This window comes from Hylobates moloch, unplaced genomic scaffold, assembly GCF_009828535.3.
Source record: "Hylobates moloch isolate HMO894 unplaced genomic scaffold, HMol_V3 SCAFFOLD_1, whole genome shotgun sequence".
In the NCBI taxonomy this organism is placed as follows: Eukaryota; Metazoa; Chordata; class Mammalia; order Primates; family Hylobatidae; genus Hylobates; species Hylobates moloch.
The window spans coordinates 96272884-96298915 of NW_026652276.1; the positions used below are offsets into that span (position 1 = coordinate 96272884).

The following is a 26032-nucleotide window of genomic DNA, read 5'->3' on the forward strand; positions in this document are numbered from 1 at the left end:
GTGTTAGGAAAAAATACAAACTTTATTCTGAAAGAGAAAAGTCATCCTTGGCCCCAAACACGTCACATTTTATAGCTACACAGAAACAACTGTGGATTACCATGTCCCCAGCAGCTTCTAAGCTTCTGGGAGGAAATCTGTAGCCCTGACCCAGTGTGCCTCCCTCTCTAGTTTATTCCAAGGGGTGTTCTCAAGCCTCAAGGGCTAGGCAGGACCTGTAGCACCAAGGACAGTATCTTCCTCCCTCCTTGATTAACCCTACCCACTGACCACACTGACAACCTTTCAATGGTGTTCTTGCTTAGGAAGTGTCAATGACGAGTCCCATTCCTCAACTGGGGATAGTTTTCTGTCTGGTATGCTGGCCCAAGTCTCACTGGTTGCAACTTACCAGACCATACTGCCAAACCACACTGCTCAGCTTCAACACTCTGGTTTACTGACTGGCCATGGCATCTAATCAACAGCCATCCCTCAATCCTGACTACATAAACAGGAAACACCCAGAAAAGGAGGATAGGAGGTGAAAAGGTCAACTTCGAAAGCAAGTTCAACACGAAGACAGGATCTGTGTAGCCCCTAAGGGTGGTAACCCCCAGGGGTCTTCTAAAGAATGCTACAAAGATGACCAATCTCCCTGCGCCACAGCAACCTTAGACAATGGGTCACAGCTCACTGGCACTCTGGCTCTGTGTGTGCCGCTTCTGTGGCCGGCTGCTGCCTCTTCTCAGGGTGGGGATGATGGAGAAATGCTTGAAGACCTGTCCACTCAGCAGACACAGGCGCCTGAGACCATGCGGGCCCACGCTGCTAGGAAAAACCGTTGGCTTTCTTTCCCCTTTTCTAAATTGCAAAGTTGGCAGATTCTGTACCTATATGCCGGCCCACACTGACTTTTGCTCAAATCTAGACTCCAAAAATCCCTATCTTGTTCTGAAATCCTTTGGAATCAATCACCTCAGAGGCTACTTGACCAGGTTACCCTCACACCCGTCCCTCTAAAAGGGCAGCCATGGAGCACATGTCACTACTTAGCTTGGAGCAGCCAATCTCTGGCCTAAAGGAGAGATGACAGTTTTATTTTCATTTTTTTTTCTTTTTTTTTTGGAGACAGTCTCACTCTGTTGCCCAGGCTGGAGTGCAGTGGCGCGACCTCGGCTTACTTTACTGCAACCCCTGCCTCCTGGGTTCAAGCGATTCTCCTGCCTCAGCCACCGAGTAGCTGGGACTACAGGTGCCCACCACCACGCCGGGCTATTTTTGTATTTTTAGTGGAGACAGGGTTTCAACATTTTGGCCAGGCTGATCTTGAACTCCTGACCTCAAATGATCCACCTACCTCAGCCTCCCAAAGTGCTGGGATATCGGCGTGAGCCACTGCGCTCGGCTGACATTTTTACTTTTAAGTAAGTAGCATGTACTAGAGTTAGAATAATCATGTGCAACACTTTTGGAAAGAAATTTGAAACTGTACTCCAAGAGTCTTAAGCAAATGGATTCTCTTGGAATCAAGAGTCCTACTCTAGGGATCTATTCTAAGGAATAATTCTAAAAAAGAAAAGGCTTTACATATAAAGCTTTGCTGGCCGGGCGCGGTGGCTCACGCCTGTAATCCCAGCACTTTGGAAGGCCGAGGCGGGCGGATCACGAGGTCAGGAGATCGAGACCATCCTGGCTAACACAGTGAAACCCTGTCTCTACTAAAAATACAAAAAAATTAGCCGGGCGCGATGGCGGGCGCCTGTAGTCCCAGCTATTCGGGAGGCTGAGGCAGGAGAATGGTGTGAACCCGGGAGGCGGAGCTTGCAGTGAGCAGACATCGAGCCACTGCACTCCAGCCTGGGTGACAGAGCCAGACTCCATCTCCAAAAAAAAAAAAAAAAAACAAAAAAACAACAACAACAACAAAAAACAAAAACAGATAAAGCTTTGCATTGCGTTAATGTAGCATCAAAACCAGAAAAAAACTCTACATTTCCAACTCAGGAGCAAGTATAGGTAAACCAACATACATCTGTGTGGTGGAATGACAGCCACCCATGACAGGGTCACAAACTCCTTAAGAATGCAGAAAGTGCTATGTCATGCTAAGTTAAAAAACAAAAAACAAAAACGCAGGGCACAACACTGTATGTATGGAATGATTATAATTATGTGGTAAAAACAAACAAACAAACAAAAAACAGACACCAGACCACAAGCTAGAAATGCAGCATCACATGGTAGAAGGAATGGAGACAGGGCCAGTGGAATCTGTGTAGCCCTTAGCAGCTCCTGGCCTCTTTGTTTATTCATTAAAAAAAGTGGGGAAACAAAAGACCTTGCTGGATTTTGTTTTATTTTTAAAGAGACAGGGTCTCTTGTCACCCAGGCTGGAGTGCAGTGGTACAATCCACAAGATGGAGGCTCACTGCAGCTTCCAACTCTATTTTCCTGCAACAGTGCCCAGAGGTGTCTATATCTAAGTGGTGCTGCCAGACTGCTCACCACATCCTGAGGTGGGTCCTGTATCACCCCCATCCTCCATGTGGAGAGACCAAGGCCACAGGCACATAGCATCATGACTTAACCACCTCATCAGAGCTCTCTGAACAGATAAGATCTTCTCTAAGTCTCGTGATGGGAGAGAGGCGCCAGTTGCAACCTTGGCTCTACCCCTTCAAGTGCACACTTAACCTGGAGCCTCAGTGTCCCCAACGAGGAGAATGGGGACAATGTCAACACTTCCCTCTCAGGGTTACTATGAGGATTAGGAATTGGAATTGTTTTTAAAGTGCTCAGCAGAGCAGTAGATAATCAATGAGCCATACAATTATCAGTGTCTATGGATAAAACCTGTTAAAAGTGCAAGATAAGCCGAGCAGAATTTACAGCCTAGTTGCTATGGCCATCATTACAGAAGAGATAAACAAGACATGAATTGTCCAGCCTGCACAGAGAATAGGGACGGGCATCACTTGTGTCTGGTGAGAAGGCTGGCTACTGCTGAGTTAAGGTCAAGATCCAGTAGGGGTCTTGTGGCAGGATGTGTGAAGACCAAGGCAGCACCAAGTTGATTTGGTTTGGCAGTATCAGGTGCTGGTCTGTGATGGTGGGACTTGTGTTTCCACAAGCTGGGCCTTCTTTTTTTTTTTTTTTTTTTTGTGAGACGGAGTCTCGCTCTGTCGCCCAGGCTGGAGTGCAGTGGCGTGATCTCGGCTCACTGCAAGCTCCACTTTTCAGGTTCACGCCATTCTCCCACCTCAGCCTCCGGAGTAGTTAGGACTACAGGCCACCAGCTAATTTTTGTTTTTGTATTTTTAGTAGAGACGGGGTTTCACCGTGTTAGCCAGGATGGTCTTGATCTCCTGACCTCGTGATCCACCCGCCTTGGCCTCCCAAAGTGCTGGGATTACAGGTGTGAGCCACCACGCCCGGCCCACAAGCTGGGCCTTCTAAGCTGAGCCTCTGTATTAAAACAAATGCTGATCTTTAAGCTCCTCTTGGAGTTTGTCAGCCCTGGCCTATTCCAGGAAGCACCAGCTGCTGGCTTCTGCTGGGCCTGGCCCCATGCAGTTCGATGTTCCCTGGGGTTGCTGGAAATCAAGTTTGGCTGACATCAGGGGCAGCAAAGCCCATCCCATGTAGCCACGTAGCTTTCCCAGTTCCACTCAGGCTGTGGTGACTGTCCCTTGCTAGTGAGAAAAAGGAACTTGACTGATAACTGAACAACACCCTAGCAGCAATTCCAGCCGGTGTTCAAGCAATGTCTTCTTCAAGGCACCTCACATATAGTTAGGAAAAACAAAACTTTACCTTTACAGAGTTCTTTCCTCTAGTAAACCAAATGACATGCCTCACATTTTTAAGGTGACAAAAAGAGAGGTCAGTAAAATTTTCCCCAAGAAGGAAAGGGTGCTTGGGAGTCCTGCATGGGGGGCTGGGGGTGAGGTGGGGTGTTGGTCTGTAGCTTTGTCACCCCACAGGCTTCATGATGTGTGTGGGGGGGTGTCAGATTTAAGCAGTTTTTACACAGCATAGGTGGAGGGGTGAAGAGAGTGCCCAGGATTCTTGCTGACGGTGAGCCACGCTCTGGATGAAGGCAGCTTCTGCCTGCTCTCAAGCCACCATCTTGGGTCCTGGCAGCTCACTCTTTATTCTGCCTCTCTACCTCACTGGAGGCTCATAGCCTCCAGTGACTGGGCTGCCCATGGACAATGTCCACTACGGATGGGTAGGCATGGAGGTAGCTCCCCTGGCTGTGGTAGCTGGAGATAGAAAAAAACAGTGAGCATGAACAAAACCATCTCCCCCTCTTTGCTCCAGAGCCTCTTGATCTCCTCCATCTTCAGAATTCCATGAATAAAACGTGATTAATGACGTCAGGAGGCCCCTTTCTGGGTACATGCTTTGTTGGCCTGTGTTCTTTCCTCCTCCCCAGAGAAGCCCTGGGATGGAAGCCAGGGTGTAAGGGAGGACTGTTGAGGGCAGGGCTATAGAAATTGTTCTGTTACATTACTTTCCTAGACACTAAGGGATGCACACTAAACATTACAACTTTGAAAACAGCAAGCTATACGGTGAACTACATCAAGGCAAATTCTACTACTTTTTCCTCTTTCCTCAGCAAACTGAAAAGACAAAGTGGTGAGCTAAAAGTGAGAGGGGAGGGGGCATAGTGGAAAAGGAAGTAAAACACCAGAAGCCAACCTGACAGCAGTCCTGGTCTCACCTCCTCTGCTCTCAAACTCCCAGCCACATGGCAAGTCACCAGCACTGCAGACGCCCATCTCAGTAGTTAAATCAAATTCATCTTGGGAAAAGAGCTTTAAATATTCAAAGCCCCATTAATCCTCATGCCTTGTAATTAAATATGTATGTTAAGGCGGCTGGACAAAAGCAAAACATTCTCAGTATGTGAATTCTTTATATTTGGAGCACTATAATGCATTTCTATGTACTGACCTTGTAGAAAACTACATAAAAAATTCCAACTGGGCGTGGTGGCTCACGAGGTCAGAAGATCAAGACCATTCTGGCTAACACGGTGAAACCCCGTCTCCACTAAAAATACAAAAAAAATTAGCCGGGTGTTGTGGCGGGCGCCTGTAGTCCCAGCTACTCGGGAGGTTGAGGCAGGAGAATGGTGTGAACCCGGGAGGCGGAGTCTGCAGTGAGCTAAGATCGCGCCACTGCACTCCAGCCTGGGTGACAGAGCAAGACTCTGTCTCGGAAAAAAAAACTTCCATGAAGCGCACACTGTAAAAACATGGCAGGAAGAATGCAGATACAATCTCAGTCCATACTGAGCTCTGAAAAATGTGTCTGGATAAACATCTTCACTTTTAAGGCTCCACATAATTTAACCAATGATAATCTCTGTTTTTTTTTTTTTTTTTTTTTTTTGAGATGGAGTCTTGCTCTGTCACCAGGCTGGAGTGTGGTGGCTCAGTCTTGGCTCACTGTAACCTCTGCCTCCTGGGTTCAAGTGATTCTCCTGCCTCAGCCTCCCGAGTAGCTGGGACTACAGGCGCCTGCCACCAAGCCCAGCTAATTTTTTGTATTTTTAGTAAAGACGGGGTTTTCACCATGTTGGCCAGGATGGTCTCGATCACTTGACCTCAGGATCCACCCACCTGAGCCTCCCAAAGTGCTGGGATTGAAGGCGTGAGCCACCGCGCCCGGCCTAATCTCCTCTGTTTTTAACTCTTTCTGATCTTTGCTCCTCTGGGTTGAGGAACAGTAGCCCTCATCCTTGGCTTCTGCTGCACTGCGTCCTCCCTTCTATTTCTTCCCTTGTTACTGAGCGCAGCTTCATGTCAATCTTCCAGGAACAGCCTCTCTTTGTTAATCAACCATTAAGGAGACTGGTCATCTCTATATGCTGTGTGTCCCACATGGAAATTCCCCAACCTTCTTTTCTAAAATGGAGTGTGGGCCGGGCGCGGTGGCTCATGCCTGTAATCTCAGCACTTTGGCAGGCTGAGGCGGACGGATCATCTGAGGTGAGGAGTTCGAGACCAGCATGGCCAACATGGTGAAACCCTGTCTCTACTAAAAATGCAAAAATTAGCCAGGTGTGGTGATGCACGTCTATAATCCCAGCTACTCGGGAGGCTGAGGCAGAAGAATTGCTTGAATCCAGAAGGCAGAGATTGCAGTGGGCCGAGATCATGCTGCTGCACTCCAGCCTGGGTTGACAGAGTGTGACTCTGTTATAAAATAAATAAAATAAAAAATAAAATAAAATAAAATAAAATAAAATAAAATGGAGCATGCTTCTCCAAACTCTCAAGAACACCGCTGCTGCCACGTGGTTTCTGTGGGGGTTCTGACACCTCTGTTAAAGAGCCCTTACCTGTTGCAGCCTCATTTGCTTCTCACAACCACCCTGAAGGGGGCTGGGACAGAAAACAGGATCCCCATTTCTCTGATGAGGAAAGTCAGAGTAAATGATGTGCGGACAGTCACACAGTGGTGGCTTAAGAGTCTGAATGTTATCTGTTCTCTGGTTACGTGCTGCTTAACCATCAGTGCCTTTAGGAAAGCTGAGGCAGGAAAGCCAAATCTGTACAATGCATGCCAGTGTTCCTAAACTGATGTTCTAAATTGTGAGGCTCACTTAGAACTGCACTTGTCAACTATTTCTTTAAATATACGTGAGCTGGGTTTGGAAGCTTTGTCAAACAAGCTTTCAAAGGTAGTGCTATTTGCGGCAATGAAATATTACTTACAGAAGATCTTAAAACAGCGGTCCCCAACATTTTTGGTACTAGGAACCAGTTTCGTGGAAGACCATTTTTCCACGGACAGGGCGTGGAGAGATGGCTTCAGCCACTAGACTCTCATAAGGAGTGTGCAACTCAGATCCCTTGCATGAGCAGTTCACAACAGGGTTCATGCTCCTGAGAATCTAATGCTGCTGCTGATCTGACAGGAGGCAGAGCTCAGGTGGTGATGCTCACTCACTGGCCCACTGCTCACCTCCTGTGTGGCCTGGGGATGGGGATTGGGGACCCCTATCTTAAAAGATAAAAGCAGAGCCCTGATTATTCTAATTGGATTCATCACCACAGTCAAGTGAATGTTATAGAAACACCAGGTTCAAAATGAAAATCTAGAAATTAAGGGAACACCGGGTACGGTGGCTCATGCCTGTAATCCCAGCATTCTGGGAGGCTGAGGTGGGCAGATCACCTGAGGTTAGGAGTTTGAGGCCAGCCTGGCCAACATGGTGAAACCCCATCTCTACTAAAAATACAAAAATAAATTGGGCATGGTGGTGGGCGCCTGTAATCTCAGCTACTTGGGAGGCTGAGGCGGGAGAATCACTTGAACCTGGGAGGCGGAGGTTGCAGTGAGCTGAGACTGCGTCACTGTGCTCCATCCTGGGCAACAAGAGTGAAACTCCATCTCAAAAAAAATTAAAGAAAAGAAAGAAAAGAAATTAAGGGGACATGATGTGGGATTTTTAGAAACCGAAGAGTCCACTCACATCTACTTTTGGACAAAGATACTGTAGAAAGACTCTCATATTGGCCCTTGTGGACCTAAATGACATCTTAAGTTTCTTCTAGGTCTAAAAGGCTGTGACAAGCCCCTCTGCCCCTTGTGAAATCCTGAGATTAACAGATCTCATTACAGAGGAAGAAACCAACACAGAGAAATCAAGTGCCCCCAAATGACCAGGAGATCAAGAATGACAAAAATGCCAGTGTCTTACTTTCCAAGCATCTAAGGAAGGAGAAGATAAATGAATCCACTAGCATTTCCAAGGACCTAAAGTTTAAAGGTGCTAAGAGTTTTGAAAACATCCCCTCCTTTAATCTTCAGACAACCCAGTGGGTGAGGTAGAGATCATGATCTCACCATTTTACAGATGAGGAAACCAAGTCACAGAGAGATTGAAGCAAGATTATGTAGGTTGTGTCCAGAATCCCGGACTGTCATGCCACAGTTAACATCTTGCCATATTCTTTTTTCTGTTTTCCAGGAGGGAAAAACAGCCATTCTGACAATTTTCACTTTGCCTGATGGAAGGAACTAGCGACTGCAAATGGAACCGAAGAGGTAGTTAGAGCAGTAAATAAACAGCAGCTATTCCTGCTCTATGTCCTGGATTCCCACAGTTGGCTGGTGGGGACACCAGGCTTTCACTTTGCTGTTAAAAGCACAGAACTGTGTAAAACTGAAAGCATTTCAAAAATGATTAGTCTTCTTTCAATTACTTTTATATTGAGAGAAAAAGTAGAGTAGAAAGCTGTTAAAATGTAACTAGACAGTAAATTGAGCCAAGGTAAAAACTATACATAACAAAACAGACTCACGTATCTGGAAACCATAAACAAGGGGCTGCTCTATTTCGGACAAACCACATGTCAGGGGAATGTGCCCAGCTACACCTCTTTTCTATCCTAAAGCTTTTTTAAAAAATTTAAACGTTCCTATCTCTGTTGACACTAGTGAAAAGAAGAACACATACTGCATGTGCTAAGAAATACAGAAGTTATTATAAACGAAAAGCAAAAACTCCCCTCTTGTCAAGCCTTCCTGTAGCAGTTTGTGTTTCATGCTTAAGTTTTGAAGAAAAAAGTTAAAGGTGCATGTATTTACCAGCTTTATCCTTTACATTTATACAAAGTGAGCAGAAGGCTCACTCTGCACACCTTACCTTGCTTTATTCATCTGACAGTGAGTGTATCTTCTGGAGACTTTCTTATCCATACTTATTATCAGGCTTGTTCTATTTTTTTTGGACTGGGATATCTGTAAAACTGTGGGTGACTTAGGATTGGGCAATTGTCAGTTTATTTAGCTTTCTTATTAGTGAAAGAGTTGCTCTTAATAAGTATGATACGAATTCCCAAATGATGGTAACAGCTACTAACATTACTGTGCAGAGCACTGTGTTCTTGAATATAAAATTTAAGTCTGAACTCAAATGTTGATTGAATGAGAGAAGAGGGAAAAATGTTCACAAAACTAAGTAAAGGAAATACTCCCTTTTCTTCAAGGGGATCTGAGAAGCCTGGCATGTTACTTGGTTCTGCTGTGGCTTCCTCTCTCATAAAAGAACAGGCTGCCGATTCTGTGAAACAAAATGATATCCTATTATATGGCACCACCATCAGTACCTTGTGAGCCAATGTGGAGAACCAAAAGCACAGGAGGGAGATGGAAGGGGGCCCTGGAGTGCAGCGCTAAGGGTCTGGGGAGGTGGATGCTTGAGGGGGGCAAAGGGCAGGCCTGGCTCCAGAAGCTGATATGGCAGCATTTTGGCTAGTTTGTGAGGTATAGGAAAAGTGACAGAAGTTACGCTCAGTTTTTGTAACCATGACTCACTCTAAGACTTTCTCAACAATGACCATATTTGTAGTATTTAAAAAAAAAAAAAAAAAAAAAGAAAGGAAGAAAAAGAAAAGGGAAAGGCAAAACATCCTAAGCCAAGGAGGCAGGGCACCTAGAAACCCACATCCCTTCTGTTGTCAAGTGATCAATAATTTCCCACTATCTGGAGGCCATTTTCTTAAAAAAAAAACAAAAAAACAAAAAACCCTAGGCTGGTAGTCAAGTAGTTTTCCTTTTCTCTTGGACTTCCTACAAGTTTTTAAAGCATAAGAACTGTAGTTTTAGGGCTGTAATTACATGACAGACTTGAGTAAAATAATTTAGATATGCAGAATTTAATAAATAGTACAAGGGCCAGGCGTGGTGGCTCATGCCTGTAATCCTAGCACTTTGGGGAGGCCGAGGCAGGTGGATCACCTGAGGTTAGGAGTTCAAGACAAGCCTGGCCTGCGTGGCAAAATCCCATCTCTAGTAAAAATGCAAAAAAATTAGCTGGGTGTTATCCCAGCTACTCGGGAGGCTGAGGCAGGAGAATCACTTGAATCCAGGAGGCGGGGGGTTGCAGTGAGCCGAGATCGTGCCACTGCATTCCAGCCTGGGTGACTCTGTCTCAAAAAAAAAAAAAAAGAACAGAAAAGAGAAGAGAAGAGGAGGGCAGGTAACCCCCCTTGTTTGCCGAGTTCACCTGTATTATATTTTACTTATATCTTTAAAGGTTTTATGGCCAGGTGCGATGGGTGGCTCACGCCTGTAATCCTAGCACTCTGGGAGGCCAAGGTGGGCGGATCACCTGAGGTCAGGAGTTCAAGACCAGCCTGGCCATGGTGAAACCCTGTCTCTAATAAAAATACAAAAAATTAGCCAGGCATGGTGGTGCGCACCTGTAATCCCAGCTACTTGGGAGGCTGAGGCAGAAGAATCTCTTGCACGTGGGAAACGAAGGTTGCAGTGAGCCAAGAGCGCGCCATTGCACTCTAGCCTGGGCAACAAGAGCAAAACTCCATCTCAAAAAAAAAAAAAAAAAAAGAAAAAAGATTTTAAAGACCCTTTTTACTTCCTGTTTCTCTAAAAGCATGGTTAGCAATGCTCAGAAGCTAGGTTAGTTTTGGTGACTGACTGCTTTGTTAAGGTTTCCCAGGTAGTATTAAAGACCTGGAATCTATCAGCTGCTGCCCCAGAATGAAATTCTCCTCTCCCTGCACCATCTACCACTTAGACCAGGGGAGGTGGCGCCACCTTCACCTCCCCTAGAAACTTCAGCAGCTCCCATCAGCATTGCTTTCCCTGTACATCTGCAAGCATCACATAACCCTAAATAGTAAGCAGGACTGGGCACTGTTATCCCATTCTACAGAAGAGCAAACAGAGGTCCACAAAGGCAGTGGGAAGTGCTCAGGGTTAGTGAGAGGGAGTGAAGATCTCGCCCTTCTCTGTTGATGCTCCTACAATACAGCCCACACTAGCGCTCATGCCCCCGACAGCCTGCAGGGATGTACACACACATGTTCTGCCAGGACAGCTCTGCCACACCAGCCTGACACTTAATAACACATATGCACATGTGTAAAATGTACACATTCTCATGGAATTGCGATTTGGGGGCTGAAGAGAACCTACAGATGAGTCAACTCGGACCCTATGGTTTAGGGCTTATCCAGCACACAGCCAGGAGAGGCTGAAGCGCCACCTCCACACACCCCCTGCAGCACCTTTTCTGCCTGTTGTCTCTTCCCAGCTCACACAGCCATGCAAAGAAGTCTGTTCTCACGGGGTTGATCTGCCATGTTTTAAGTTCCCACAGAAGCACACCCATTTCTCTAACCGTGTGTGTAGATGGTGAGCCTGGGTGATCAATGTGAGAGCATTTTTGCTCATGCCAACAGGGTGCTCTGCCAGGTCCACCCGTGGTGATGGGGAGACAAGCCACCTGACACCTCACCACTCAGGCCGACAGCAGCATTTGACTGCTAGGACACTGTCTTGTGACCCACTTTACTCACTGCTCCTTACTTCTCAGTTATAAGCAGTAATTAGTAATGTCAGTGTTCCTGTTCTGGCTGGATTGCTCCAGGCCCATTAATAATACAAGAGCAGGAACAGATGAATGGGTAAGTGTACAAGAGAGGTTTCAAGGTTAAAGGCAGTAATGGAGAGAGCTATGGTGGGGGTGGGGAAGGCAGTGCTGGTGTGTGTAGAAGAGAAGGGGAGAGGGGGAATGTGTGTGTGAGAGAAACAGAGTATGTGTGTTAGTTTTTTTTTGAGACGGAGTCTCGCTCTGTCGCCCAGGCTGGAGTGCAGTGGCGCAATCTCGGCTCACTGCAAGCTCCGCCTCCTGGGTTCATGCCATTCTCCTGCCTCAGCCTCTCCAAGTAGCTGGGACTACAGGCGCCCGCCACCACGCCCGGCTAATTTTTTGTATTTTTTAGTAGAGACGGGGTTTCACCGTGGTCTCGATCTCCTGACCTCGTGATCCGCCAGCCTCGGCCTCCCAAAGTGCTGGGATTACAAGCGTGAGCCACCGCGCCCGGCCATGTGTGTTAGTTTTAAGTCTATTCTTTAAAATGCCCAGCTTCTCTTTAGGGGCAACATGTATGGCAAATCACAACTTCTTAGTGTCCTCAATCAAGTGAAGTACAATCTCCTCTCTATGTGGCATGGACACATGGTTCTGGCCACTCAGCAAGGAGTCCATCAGTACTAACTGCAGACACTGGAGAGTTACTAGTGTATGAAATTGAGGTCAGAGGAAACTACATCAATATCTTTCAAACATATTTTCGATGTTTTAAATAACTTCTCTTACAGAAGGCAATGCCTGCTTGTTCAGCAGAACTGCTACCTTCCCACTTAATGCTTTTACAGCGGAAGTCAAGACAAGTAATGAAGGACAGACCCCGGGGGCCGACAGCCAGGCCCTCCTACTCTAGTAGAAGAGATAGAATACTTTATATTGTTACAATTGCCTCTGCATCCCTACAAATCTCCATGTTTTCAAGGAGGGACTTCAAAAGGTATAATTTCCGACACTCCTATCCAGAGTTTTGCTGAAAAATAGAATGACAGCAAATAAGCCCACAAATTATGCCTGGAAAAGGCTTAGTATGGCTATTTGAAAAATATTTGCTTGGGAGACGGAAGAGGGAACTATGAATCGAGGCTGGCAGCCAAATGTGAATTTTTTAGTTGTTTATATCTACACTGCCTTCTAAGTAGACAAGGATTTGCCACTAAGCCTTTTACTTGTTCCTCACATACCAAAAGCGAACTGTTTTACATACTAGGAAAGTAACAACTTTATTTGCTGATTTCGCAACCCAAACCAGACATTTTCAAAAAGCGGTCACAGCAACGCTGGGTGAATCAGAATCCATCCTTGTTAGTCAGGCATACTCTGTGGGAAAAGGCAGCAGTTGGAAGCGGTCTTGAATTCTAACTACTAAAAGCCGTACTAATTCCCGTGGGGCCCTGACTTCTGGTCCAAGGTTTCTCACTGGCTGCATCCTGTCCCGCAGTGCCTGAGCTTGTGCTGCAAGCAGAGCCTGTGCAGAAGGCGAGCGAGGAGAAAGGCACAGCTGCTCAGTTCCAGCTCCTTCCACACACCACAAAACCCCATCCCTCGCCTCCAGCCCAAGGCAAGGCACTCCTTTTTAGGTGGTAAAATAAGCCTTCCAACACACCAGAAGGAATAGCTTGGAGTTTGAAAATACACAAGCATATTTTAATAATTACATTTCTGTTTTTCAAGTTCTCTTAATACAAACAAAATAAAAATTCTTTTGCTCATGTTCAGACATGACTAAGTTAATGACAATGGGTGTAAAATGTGACACATGCACACTCCTCCTCCCTTGACCCTTGGTGAGCATCCTCAAAAGCGATTCACTGCTACCCATTTCTTATCTATCCTTCCAAATAGATTTTATGTCTGTGTTAGCAAGCATCTCTTCCTCCTCCCATTTAAGATACAATTGTGGGCATATTGCACCCATTGTTCTACATCTTGCTTTTTTCACTTAATATCTTGGAGACAGCTCCGTATTTAGACAACGGGATTCCACATCATTCTTTTAAACGCTATGTTATATGCTACGGGTTGGCAAACCACAGCTCATTGGCCAATCTGGCCCTCTGCCAATTTTTGTAAATATAATTATACTGGGACACGGCCACATTCATTTGTTTACATACTGTCTGTGGTTACTTTCACGCTATAAAGGCAGAGTGAGGCAGCTGGGATAGATACCATATGGTCCGCAAAGCCTGAAATATTTACTACCTTGCCTTTTACAGAAAAAGTCTGCTGACCCCTGGTATGGATGTTTACAGAAAAAGTCTGCTGAACCTCAGTATGAATGCTGACTCCCCGGTATGGACCTCCACTGTATTGAGGTACCAAAATGTCCTGAAACTATTCCCTGCTGATGGGTATTACATTTGATTTCCTTAAGAATAAAATTAAACTCCTTTAATGCTGAGAAGCTCTAAGACATGTGAGGAAGAGCAGGAACTAGCTAGGAAGAAGCCGGCATGAAGAAGCCAAGCTTAAAGAGGGAACTTCAGAGCAAGCTACAACCTCCCCAAGTGTCAATTCCTCTTTTTAGAGGAAGTAAGAAGGGAACTGTAGGTCTTTTGATAAGAGGAAATTCCCCTTTGCTGTATCAAAGCTGCTCCCTGTGCTTGTGTTGTTCTAAAGTTAGGCAAGACTGCCTGAAGCATGCTGTGACCAAATTAGGAAGCAAGAAGGCTGATGTCTCTAAAGCTGGTCACCCATGGCCAGGCCACCCAGGCATGCAAAGACAGAGATGGATGCGGGTAGAGGAGACTCTCAGGCCAACAAGCAGATGCTATTTGCTTAAGAAATCAGCCTTAAAAATGACACAACGAAAATTAATAACTGTTCTGTAAGATGGAATTCACTTGCTGTTGTTGACCAAGAAAACAAAGGCTTCCAACGTTTCCACAAGCAAAGAACATGAGAGAAGCATAGTGAGACGAATGCTCCCAGGCCTCATCGGTTTATTCCAAAGGCAGTAAAGGTCTTGGAGAGTGCCAAGGAAATTATACCACTTAGCTCTTTGATAGATTAAGATAGTCAGTTTTACACTATTGAGAAAAGAAGAATCCAGAAAGGTCTTACTAAAAAGGGCATTTTGTAAACTTTCCATTTTAGGACTGCCTACTCAATTTCTTTATTTGCTAGAACAGTTTTCAAACAAGTCTTTCAGCTTCAAAACAAGGTCTAGGTATGTAGTACTTGAATCATTCACACTGAGCTTGCTTCAGCCACTGCTACTCAATGATATTCTCTTTAAGGAATGACTTCTGAGTTAACTTTTGACTCAGAGCCAATGAGCTCAGAATCTATTCTGACCACCAGCACTATCTGGGTAATAACGTTTGACCTTGAAAATCCCTGCTTTCCTCCAAAACTTCCAGATCAGCAAGATTCTTGGACACAATTTTTATTCCCTTGGCAATATGCTTAGTTCAGTTCCAGCATCTGCTATGAGATCAGACAGTCAGAATTAAGGTAAGTTTAAATGACAAAACAAATCTCAGTTCTTGTTTATAGGAAAACCTTCAAGGGAGCCAAGCAAAAGGATGAGGCCCGCTTGTGGCTCAATTTGAGGACCTGCTTGTCCTGAAGCAGAGATTTGTGTGGTGGCCATGCCCTTCAGCCTATGGAAAGTACATTCTCTGCAGCTGCGTAGCTTGTGTTGGGCTGGTCTCCTGGTCTGCCAGGGTGCATGGGGCAGAAATTTTACGGCCACTGTCTCAAAGTGTTCTAGGTGTTGTCAAAATAGCTAAGCATTTGCCTACTAACTACTCCTGTTTTGATTTTGAACATTTATTTATAATCATCTAAAGGACCCATGCATTTTACAGAAAAGACAATATACTTTCCAAAGACCCTGGTTAACTGACATACAAATCCACCAACTAAGAACTGTATTTCTATTAGTTAAGGCTTCTGTCGCTCAACTTTAACTGAGCCAAAACGTACACCAATGGGCCACTGGGGACACAGATGGGTTAGGGAGCTAACCCTGAACCCGAAGTTCATATATAACCAAGAAGTTCAATGACTTCAAGCTATATGAAGTTAGCACTTAACCTATCCACGGTTCTTCTTCATCTGTACAACAAGCATGTCCGGGTTATATGACCTCCTGGGTCCCACTTATAAATCTAACATCTACAACTGCAAGTCAAGAGTACCAAATACCAATATACAAAACCACCTGCGCAGACCCAGTGCAGCAACTTGTACCAAGGTTTGAACCACACATTCACACGTCCAGCAGCCACAGAGACGAAAACGACACGCCAGCCTGTCCTGACCTCACACTCCCCAGTCTGAGGGCCCGGCAGAAGCGCCACATCGCCTTCCTCTCCTGTTTTTTCTTATGGCTGCTGCTGTCTCGGAGCCTGGACTAAGCAAGGCTGTAGGCACGGGGTGAGCACGGTTGCGCCTACTGCCGAGAGTGCCTCTCCCTGCCGGTCTCCTGATCGCTCTCTGCAGAGCAGAAGACACTACGGCTATAGACAAGTTCTATTGCCCTTTTATGGTAGAAAAATGAATTGGTTGCTAGCAGTGGTGCCGAGAGAGATGACAGAATGGAAAGTTGTCATTTGTTGTGGTTTTGGCAGCCACAGAATAGTGTTCTCCCCTAGTCACCCTCGGATGGATGGTGCACACCAGGCATTCACAGAGGGAAAAGCAAAACCCCTGGTCAAACTGTTCCCAGATGTGTTCTTCCCTTGCTTTGCCTGTAAACAGATGTGTTTATTTATGAACAGTGTCAAGCCCCATTGTGGAAATGTACTTTTTACAAAACAAGGTATCAAAAGGCTGTTTGTGTTGCATTGAAAGACTAAGCAGAGGTGCCACAGAAAACATGTTTCCCGTCAGAACGCATCCAAGTAACAGACTTCATTTCCTCACACAATAAGGATGTAGGACTAGGCTGGGCAGAGAGGGGACCCCACTTGAAGGAGCTGCTTTGGCTCTCAGCATAACCCAGCACGGCCTTGATCCCTGACTCCCGGGAGGCACGGAAGGACAAGAAAGCATCCACCAGCTCCAGACAAATCCAGCCCAAGGGGAAACACACTGACATCCACAGTCCCTGTGGTGACGAACAGCAGTTGGTACCGCACAGCTTTAAATTGTTTGTATTTCTGTCAGGAGGCCCACGGAAAAAAAGTAGGGCTCTCAGCAGCTGGGAAAACATGTTGCAAAAGGAGAATTAAGCAATTCTCTGTATGCACATCACAGAGAAATTAAGCTGATCTGAGTGAGAGAAATTAAGCTTATTCAACATGCCTTCAGCTGGAAAACAAGCCTTTTTAAATGAGTAGGAAAAAACTTGTGAAGGTTACATGGTTTCCTCCTTATGTAAAGCACCTGAGGACTAAAACAAATTCACTGGCCAGTGGGAATGCAGCAAAGCAGCAACTGCCCAATGATCTACTCCAGGGCAGCCACACACACCACAGGAAGGAGGAGCAGGCCGGGGGCAACCTCCTAGACACGCGTGCCCAAGATCGTGTCCGATGGTCTCGCATCGGCCGCTCTTCACCAAAGCCTCTTCCTTGGCTGCTGCCATCCTCGCTTTTGACTACTGCCCCACGTCTCCCCTCTTGCCCCCAACCTGCCCTTAGAACCAGGTTCCTTCCGGCCAAATCCCACCTAGGTCTTCTGGAAAATGGGAAAAGTAATCACAGCAAATACCTGCAACATTGTATGAACGGGCTCTGGGAGGGCTGCGTGTCCCCAGGTTACTAGAAATGACTTGCCATAGTAACTACATTGGCAAGGTGTTCCAATTCCCTTGATATTCTGTATCTGATCTCTCGCCCCCTCCCACTCCCTTTCAAGGATCTACAAAATTCACCCTCCCACAAGCAGCATGTGATCCCACTGTGTCCCTCCATTACGCCAGCAACAGCTCCAGGGAGGGCGGTAGGGGAAGTCTCCAGAATAAAATCCACCCTCCTTGTTTTGTTCTGCATTGCAAAGCCCTCAACAGGGTCTATTTATCTTCAAAGTCCTGCTTCCTTCTGCTCTGGACACACCTGTCTACTTGCTGACCCCTCACCCAGCTTTGCTCGTGTCCTTCTCTGGCCCTGGAGTAAAGTTCTCCCAATCTCCGCCAATAAGACCCCACCACGGCCTGGTCAGGCCCAGACCCACGTCGCTCATGCAGAGCCGCGTGTTCCTCACAGCAGTTACCAACACTCTCTCATCCCACTGATGGTCAGTTAGGGCCGTGGTTGCCCTTTCTCTTTCTTACTCCCTTTGGCACAGAAATGCTCAATACATATCTGCTGAACGAATGACCAGACTTCAACCAAAGCAGAAATCAGCCCACATGTCTCCACATAGGCAGATGACAGGCAGCTGGTAATGATCGTGTTTAGAGGAGAAGATGAAGTGTCAGGCAAGGTGAGGGACAAAACCCTCATTGGCCTCTTCTGTACTATGACTGGGCTAAGGCTTTTTTATTCTTTTGTTTGTTTAAAGAGATGAGGTCTTGCTATGTTGTCCAGGCTGGCCTCAGCCTCCTGTGCAGCTGGGACTACAAGTGCACAGTGCCGCTCCCAGCCTGGGGAAAGTTTTTGATGGAGTCCAGAGACAGAAGGTGGGGAAGCGAAGAAAGAATCTTCACAGCAGTTTGAGGTGCTTAGGATGCAAGGGTGTTCACCTGGAGAAGACAGAAGCTAGGAGCACAACAGGTTAGGTCAGAGTAGTAGGTGCTGGCCTTGAGGGTGAAAAGTAGGTTTTTATGGGAGGCAAGAAGGCCTTGAAGCTAAGAGGGCTGTGGGAACACGAGATGTTTTTAGCAGCAAAGTCTAACAGAGCAGGGGAGAGAAGGGCAAAAGAACAAGCTGTAGTCAAAGATAAGAGAGGAAGAAATTGTGATCTATTTCACTCTCTTTGGGCTAGAATCTGGATCAGCTTCTCAGACATAGGCAGCTTTTGAAACTTAAAATGCTTTTCATACAAGCTTCTGGTGGGAAATAAAACTGAAAAAAAAAAGTACTTTTATGAGGCTATGGGGATTTCATCTGAGACACTCTCTTAGCCTGTTTATTTTTGAAAAGCAAATGCCAATCCTAGTTTTAAAATCTTCGGTTTTCTAGAAATCACAGTGTTTGGGCTAGAGGGACACTCAAAAGGTCATTTGGGCTCTCTTCTGGCTGCAGCTGGACTGCATGTAAGCAGTTGTCCTGGAGCAAGGAGGGTCTGTTACAGGCTGTACAATGCTCTCAACACAGAACCCCAGGTTTCCTGGGAACCCAATTCATCAGTTACAATGAAGTCCAGTGAGCTGTCTTAGATTCTTTTACAAATACACACACACACACACACACACGCACACATGCATGCATGCGTGCTGGAGTACAGTGGCACGATCATGGTTCACAGTGGCCTCGATCTTCAGGGCTCAGGTGATCTTACCACCTCAGTCTCCCAAGTAGCTGGGACTACAGATGCACAGCACCATGCCTTACTAATTTTTTTTCTATTTTGTGTAGAGACGAGGTTGTGCTTTGTTGCCCAGGCTGGTCTTGAACTCATAACCTCAAGCAATCCTCCTGCCTCATTCTCCCAAAGTGCTGGAATTATAGGCATGAGCCACCGCTCCGGCCTCTTGGATTCCTCATAGGTAGTTTAAGTCTGTTTTCCCAGAGAAGCTGGAAAACACCAGGTCTCTACCACTTATACAGAAGAATCTTGTGCGGAGAAACTACACAGGAAGCCTTCCCTCCTCTAGGATGAAGAGCCCTTTAACCTTTCCACAAAAAGCTGTTAACACTTTCCTGTTATGTTACACATTTTCTCATCTCTTAAAAAAGTGAACAAGCCACAAAACAGAACATTCGAATAAGGGTCTTTCCAGTCCCCAAGAGTGAACTGGAAAGCAGCAAAGCAAACCGAAACAATGAGAGCACAGATAAAGCTAACACGGAAGACAGCTAGAGTTTTTGACTTTTTTTTTTTAACTAACTTTCTATTCTAGAAAATTTTAAACATATACAAAAGCAGAGGATGTAATGAACCCTATGCACCCATTATCGTGTTTAATAATGATCGACTCATAACCAATCTTAGCTTATCTATACCCTACCTGTTCAGTCATTCCCCCTCCTTCAGCATAATTTTGAAGCAAATCCCAGATTACAAATCTTTTCATTTACAAATATTTCAGTTTGTATCTGCAAAAGATAAAGACTCTTGAAACTAACTCAGCATATCAAAATCACACCTAAAAACACAAATAACAACGAGAAACCCTAGATTTGACTCCTGATGCTGTCACTTACTAGCTCTGTGACTTTGAGCAGATAAGGAGTAAAAAGCCCCTAAAACCCAGGAAGAGTTTTATTAGCAAATACCTAGACCTCAGCCTGTTTTAACTATGATGCCAAACACCCTGCTCAAGCTATTCTTCCCATACTGACCCTGATGACCTGACAGAATTGCATACTAGCTTTTTGTTGTGTTCCTCACCCACAACCTCAGCAGATTGGATTTTGTCTCTCATCACTGCTCTGCATTACCAAGGATATTCGGAGTCCACCTTCTCAGAGGAATTGTACAGAAACAGAGCACGAACTGTTATTTAGTTTTAGAAGAGATGGCAGGGACTGCTGCCTTAGTCTGTTACACTGGACATGAAGGGCAGCAGGCTTTCTGGGGCTGGGTGGTTGATTCCACTTGCAGTGATGTACTGGCCACAGATACAGACACACATTTTCTAACTGTGGTCTGTGGGAAGGCAATGTGGCCTCTGGGGACTGGAGATGTGACAGAGACCCTCTGTATTCTTTCTCTTTGTCTCAAAGTCAGGGAAGACACTGAGGAATAGAAGGCCTTTTACGTTCTCAGCTACCACACTACAATTGGAATCTGACCTTGAATTCAAAAATAAACACAAGAAATTCCACCCAACAGCAGCCTCAGCTTAGGCTTTGCTCTCATCTTGCTCGATCTACTAAACACTCCTCTTTGCTACTGCTCCTCTTCTCCACATTCCCCACCCTGACACAGACACCCACAGGGACAGGGGGTGTTTTCATGCTTGTGGTATTACCATAGCAACAATTTCTCTTCTACCTGGAAGGCTGGAAACCCTGCAGTGCTCTGTGCTGAGAATGCAAAGAGGGAACACTATCACTTTGCACCTCAGCACACACCACAAGTCGCACACGTGCACTCACACACAGCCCCTTCTCAAGGACATCACAATGAGATCACGACAACAAATCAGGATGCTGACACCTAGCAACACAAAATCAGTGCAATGACAAAAAGGAGGTAAAACACTTCTTATAAAAAGATATTTTGTAGGTATCAATTCTTGAGGGATTTTTAATGGGAAATTTCTAACATGCATCTCTCCTTTGATGAGGCCACAGGCACAGAAAAATGTCATTAAATTATTTTAGTAAAATATACAAAGGAACTTAATAGGTGGTGTGTGGTTTCTAGAAAGAGGGCCACTCCAAGCTTCCGATCCCCACAGGCTGTGACAAGCCTGAGAAGCAATGGCTAACTAGTACACAAAACCACAAAAAAGAGCCACTATATTTTAATTAAGTACCCATAGAAACTCGTTAAAAATCCACAGAGAATCTTTTTCTGTGAGTACTACAGTGTGTTTTAGTAGAGACCAAAAATAACAACAACAAAGAGACAAGTAGGTGTGTCCTTCCACTACAAGGACAGTCCAAGGTGAGCAGCCCTGGCATCCAAGCCTGCCCGCTGCCGTGGGTGGGCAGGATGACCAGTGCCCTCCCAGTAGGACAAAAACTCATGCCCAATGCACCAAGAAGACAAACCCTGGATTTCCATGTCTCCACTGCGACTAATTCTGAGTTCTCTAGCATAGTGTATCGCCATCTTTGTTTCTAGGCCCTTCTTATACTTATTTCTTTTGAATGTCATCCCTGAGATTCTAAACCTGGGTAGGAATAAGAAATTAACATGAAACCTGAGAGAAGGGGCACAGCAGTGCTATGGACAGAGTGCAGACCCTGAGAGTGGGAGCACACACACGACAGCCTCCCCCAGCATGTGGCTCTCTCCAGGTTGCACAGGGCCTTTCTCTGAACTTGAATAACGTGGACTAAAGGAGAGCTGTCGTTTCTTATAGAATGTATCGGTTAGCAAAAAAATCAGCTTGAAAAATCTACCCCTTTACATGGCAGAACACTGGGGAGCTGGCAGAAATGAGCTGAGTGGTGAGTGATGAGTCATCTTCTGCTCCCTGATGGGATTTTCCACCTGCCCACTTTAGGGGAACTCCATGCTCTTGTGGCAGCAGGTTCGCAAAACTGGAGGCAGTTCCCCCTTTCTAGGATCTCCGTTCATCTCCTGAGGCCGCACATCTGCACACACTGTCCTCACTGGGCAGCTACTACTTCATGACACAAAGTGCCAGGCACTGCACTTGACGCTTTACCCACGCTGTTTCCATTGGTTTTGCACAAAAGCTCTACGAGGTAGGTGCAACCGTTCTTATTGTACAGGGAAAGGAAATGTGGCTTAGGGAGATCAAGTATTCACCCTACGTCACAAAGCCAGTGAGTGGAGGAGCTAGAATTAAAGCATAAGTGGGTTTAATATCAAAATCCCTTGTCTTAACCACTGAGCTATACCGTTTCCCTCACTGTGATGCAGCAACAGCCATGCATTTCACTGCCATTCATGGCCTCACAGCACCCAGTGCTGTGCAGAGCTGCACATCGATCAACACTTCTCACGTAAGGGCTTCAAAAGAACTCTTGAAACAGACAACTTACTATGAAAGCCCAGCAAAAGACGTGTCCCAAACAATGCCTCTTCATATGAATGGAGCAGGAGGTTCGTGTCTGGTCTCCTGAGAAGGTGGAAACACTAACCGATGAAGGCAGCTCAGGACCAGAAGAGAGCACCAGGATGTTGTCTGGGACAAGGAAGAGCCAGGCCCATTTCCTAGGGATCAGGGAGGTCGGCAACATCTGAGGCCCCAGGTCGCTGCTGGGTCCTCGGAGCCCACGCTGACTCTAGACTTCCTTGGCTCTGAAATGCAGGTGGGTGTGGGCTCTGCCACCTGCCAGGGGGTCAGCAGTTGTCTCTGCGAGTTTCGAGGGGAGAAACCTGAGGGGCTACAGCAGCCCTGCAGAGGGAGTGAGAGTGGCAGCATAGTCCATGTTCACTCACAGCTCCCAGCCTCCTCCAAGGCGGGCCAAGGGGAGAGGCAGGTGCTTCTACCATTAGCGTCTGACATGAGGGATAAAGCAGCTGAAATACAGGGGTAAAAAACTATTTCTGTAGGGCCAAGCAGAAACAAAAATAAAATTTTTATTCATATTGGCGTTTTGGTTTAATGCGTATGTATTTTTACCTTTCCCTATTTCGGGTTGTCAGCTCTCTCCCTTCTGAATAATCACTGAAACAGCAAGCATGGTATTTGACTCTTAATGGGAAGGCAGGGCGGGAAGAGAAGCAAGCAACATTTGCCTTTTATTATTTTTCTTCTTCTTTAAAAGAATCTAACAAACACATCTACTCTATACTGTATGTACTGTGCTTCAATAGCAGGTAAGGGAAGAGGATGTGCTTGCATGTGTAATTAACCAAAATCTTCCCAGGATCAAGAAGTCTGTGATGAATAGATTCATTATGCTTTTAAATTTTAAAAAGTGAAAACTGACAAAAGTACTCAGACACAGGTAGAGTTAAAAATCCTGAAGCCTCCTTGCTATGACGCCAACCCTGCTCAGTACTTGATGGAAGGGAGGCTCACAGGGATGGTGTCTGCGACCCACTCTGAGGCTGTTCTAAGGCAAGGAGGCTTCTCTGTGAGTTCTCAGCTCTGCCATTTACCATCACCTGACTTTAAGCCAGTGTCTATTTTGTAGGCCTGCTGTGGGGACCAATATGAGCTGAGAGCTCTGCTGGGCACCCTACACGATATGCCTGTAAGGGAGCATCCTTCTGCGGCCTGAACCTGAAGCTCTTCAGAGGGACCCATGCTGGGCTCTGAAGGAAGTGACTCACCTTGGAGGAGCAAGGGCAGGTCACATTCCATGATGAGAAATTCTCACACCACCCTTCTTCATATTTGACTCACATTATGCAGCATGGACTTCCACTCCAGTAAATAAGTCCTCATTTGTGGGCTTAAAAATCTTTTTGTTACCCAGATATTTGGTTCTTGTCAACGCTACTTCCTGAATAAAGGTCTTCCCTGATAGTAGGAACAAGCGGCCCAAGCTTCATTCATCTCTAGATAAATGTGAAGGCCTGTGCTCAGCACAGGAGTCAGCTGACTGGCTGGGCCCCAAATTAGAGTGCTGTTAATAAGTGCCAACCACCCGCCATCACAGCTGGAGCTGCCCTGGCACTGATAGCTGGTCCACACTCATTTACATTCTCTTCATGCAGCCATGCAGCTACTGTAGGAGGCTGCAGATGCCTGTTTTTTAACCAACAAACTGGTTCACTGCAGATGTGAATTTTGGTTGTATTTCATGGCTGTAAACTTAAAAACAGCAAATGCTAGAAAGAATAGGATGGGAACCTAGAAAGGGCAGAAAAACAAGCAGGGAAGAAAGTTGGCAGGTGAGAAAGGATAAATAAATACAAGTGACATTGGGAAAAGATGGGTGGTTACACAACCACACACACATTTGCAGTTTCCACGAAAAGACTACACCAGATGTTCTTCAGTTATTCTGATTGAACTCTCACCACCTGATGGTCTCTCGTCGTTAGCGCTTCCTTCATGAGTATGCCTAAACCTCCACCTCGTGGCCCTAAGTTTCCGGAAAACTTGACTTACATACCTCTGAGTTTATAAAGCAAAGTTATGGCTGTGGCAAGGCAGAAAAGACTCAACAGTGAAACTTCTGACCCTAAGAGTACATATTCCAGAAGCATCACCTTCAAATCTCCTTTTATGTGACATTCTTCAGTCTCACACCAAACACACCCAATTCATTCCTAAAAGCAGCATGCTGAAAACAAACTAATGAATTCTTTATCTGAGAACACACAAGGGAGCTGAGAGCCTTGACAAAAGCATTCCATCGTATCAATGAAACAAAGACTCTCTCCATTTCATCAAAGATACAGTGTCTTATTCCTCAGGGATTCCAGAGGAATGATTCCAGCCATTCAAGTCCTCCTCCAGAGAGCGCATTAATATAAACGCCTCATTTCAGAGCGACAAGTTCCTGAAAAGCCAACTGGAATTTATATTACCGGCAAAGACACTGCAATGAGAAAGCAGGTGCCCTTAGTCTCACATGGGTCAAAATTAGCTTGTGGCTCATGTCTTAAATATTGGGAATCCTCAAGGATTAGCGACTGCTTTAGCCATCTTGCTAGAAAGAATGGCCTAAGGAGAATTTGCACAATTAAGAAAGGTAAAAGCGTATGCGCTAATGACATGGACATCTTAGATAAAGTCTAAATGCATGTAGTGGTTTGCTTTAGTACTGAGCCTAAAAGAACTGTGTCAATTCTGCTTACAAAACAGTGTTTTGCTGACACATACTTTTCAAACACCCAAGAGGAAGAAAACCCTTTCCTCATGGAGCATCTGTGCCACCTAGTGGCAACTCATTCCACAGCCCACAAATAAGGACAGAAGATTTAGGCATAAACTCTCCTTTCTCATCCCAAGGACAAGGTGGGGACTTCTCTCATTCCACTGGTGGTCACTGAGCCAGCTCTACCAGGCCGTCACTGCCTCAGATCCCCATATAACATTTTTCACTTTATTTTCCATGATGGGCCAAACACCTACAACCCTTACCCTAACATTAGAAACTAAAATGTGAATGCTATTATCCGTAGGTGAAAAGTCAAGTTCTGAAGCATACTGTAATCCATCATGTAATCATAACACACATTCTCTCCACTGCAAAACGTTGCTGAGGGGCACAAAAGATGTGAATAAATGAAAAGACATACTTTAAACTTAGCATGGCCCAGCATTTCTAAGCTAATAATCTCCCTGATGGGCACCTTACCCCTCTCCTCCTCTTTCCTCCTTTTGCTGCTCATTTCAGACTCCAAAATCTTTTTCCAGCCTAGATCTCTCCCTGTGTTACTGACCCGGGTCACTGATCTAGGGTCACTGATTTATGGAGCACCTACTATGTGCCAGGTATTGTAAAAACACATACACACTGGATGTCTCACCTAAAAACTCAACATGTCCAAAACAAAAGTAATCTCTCCTGAATCTTTTGGATTCATTTCCAGTTTTGTAAACAGCATCATCAACTACATAGTGGTCCACACCAGACAAGCCTGTGAGGCCTCTGGCTTTCTCCCCACCTTCACATGCAACACATCACCTTCTAATCCTCTACCTCTCAAATCTGCTCCTGTTCTCCAACTCGAAGGGCAGTTATGGTCCTTATGATCCTTATCAGTCAGGATGTGCTAGGTTATGCTGCTGGAACAAACTCAAACCTCAGTAGCTCAAAACAGACTTTGTTCTCACTCATGTTGCACATCCCTCTTGGCAGAGGGAAAAGAAAATGAACCATATGCCCTTTAAAAAAAACTGCGGTAGGCTGGGCGTGGTGGCTCACCCTGTAATCCCAGCACTTTGGGAGGCCAAGGTGGGTGGATCACCTGAGGTCGGGAGTTCGAGACTAGACTGACCAACATGGAGAAACCCTGTCTCTACAAAAA

General features: G+C 45.7%; 1 protein-coding gene across 1 annotated transcript in view; it reads right to left on the reverse strand.

Moving 5' to 3' along the window:
* LOC116810838 (E3 ubiquitin-protein ligase RNF216) overlaps positions 1-26032 on the reverse strand; it is a 105428-nt gene that overhangs the window by 61997 nt on the left and 17399 nt on the right. The window lies entirely within an intron of this gene.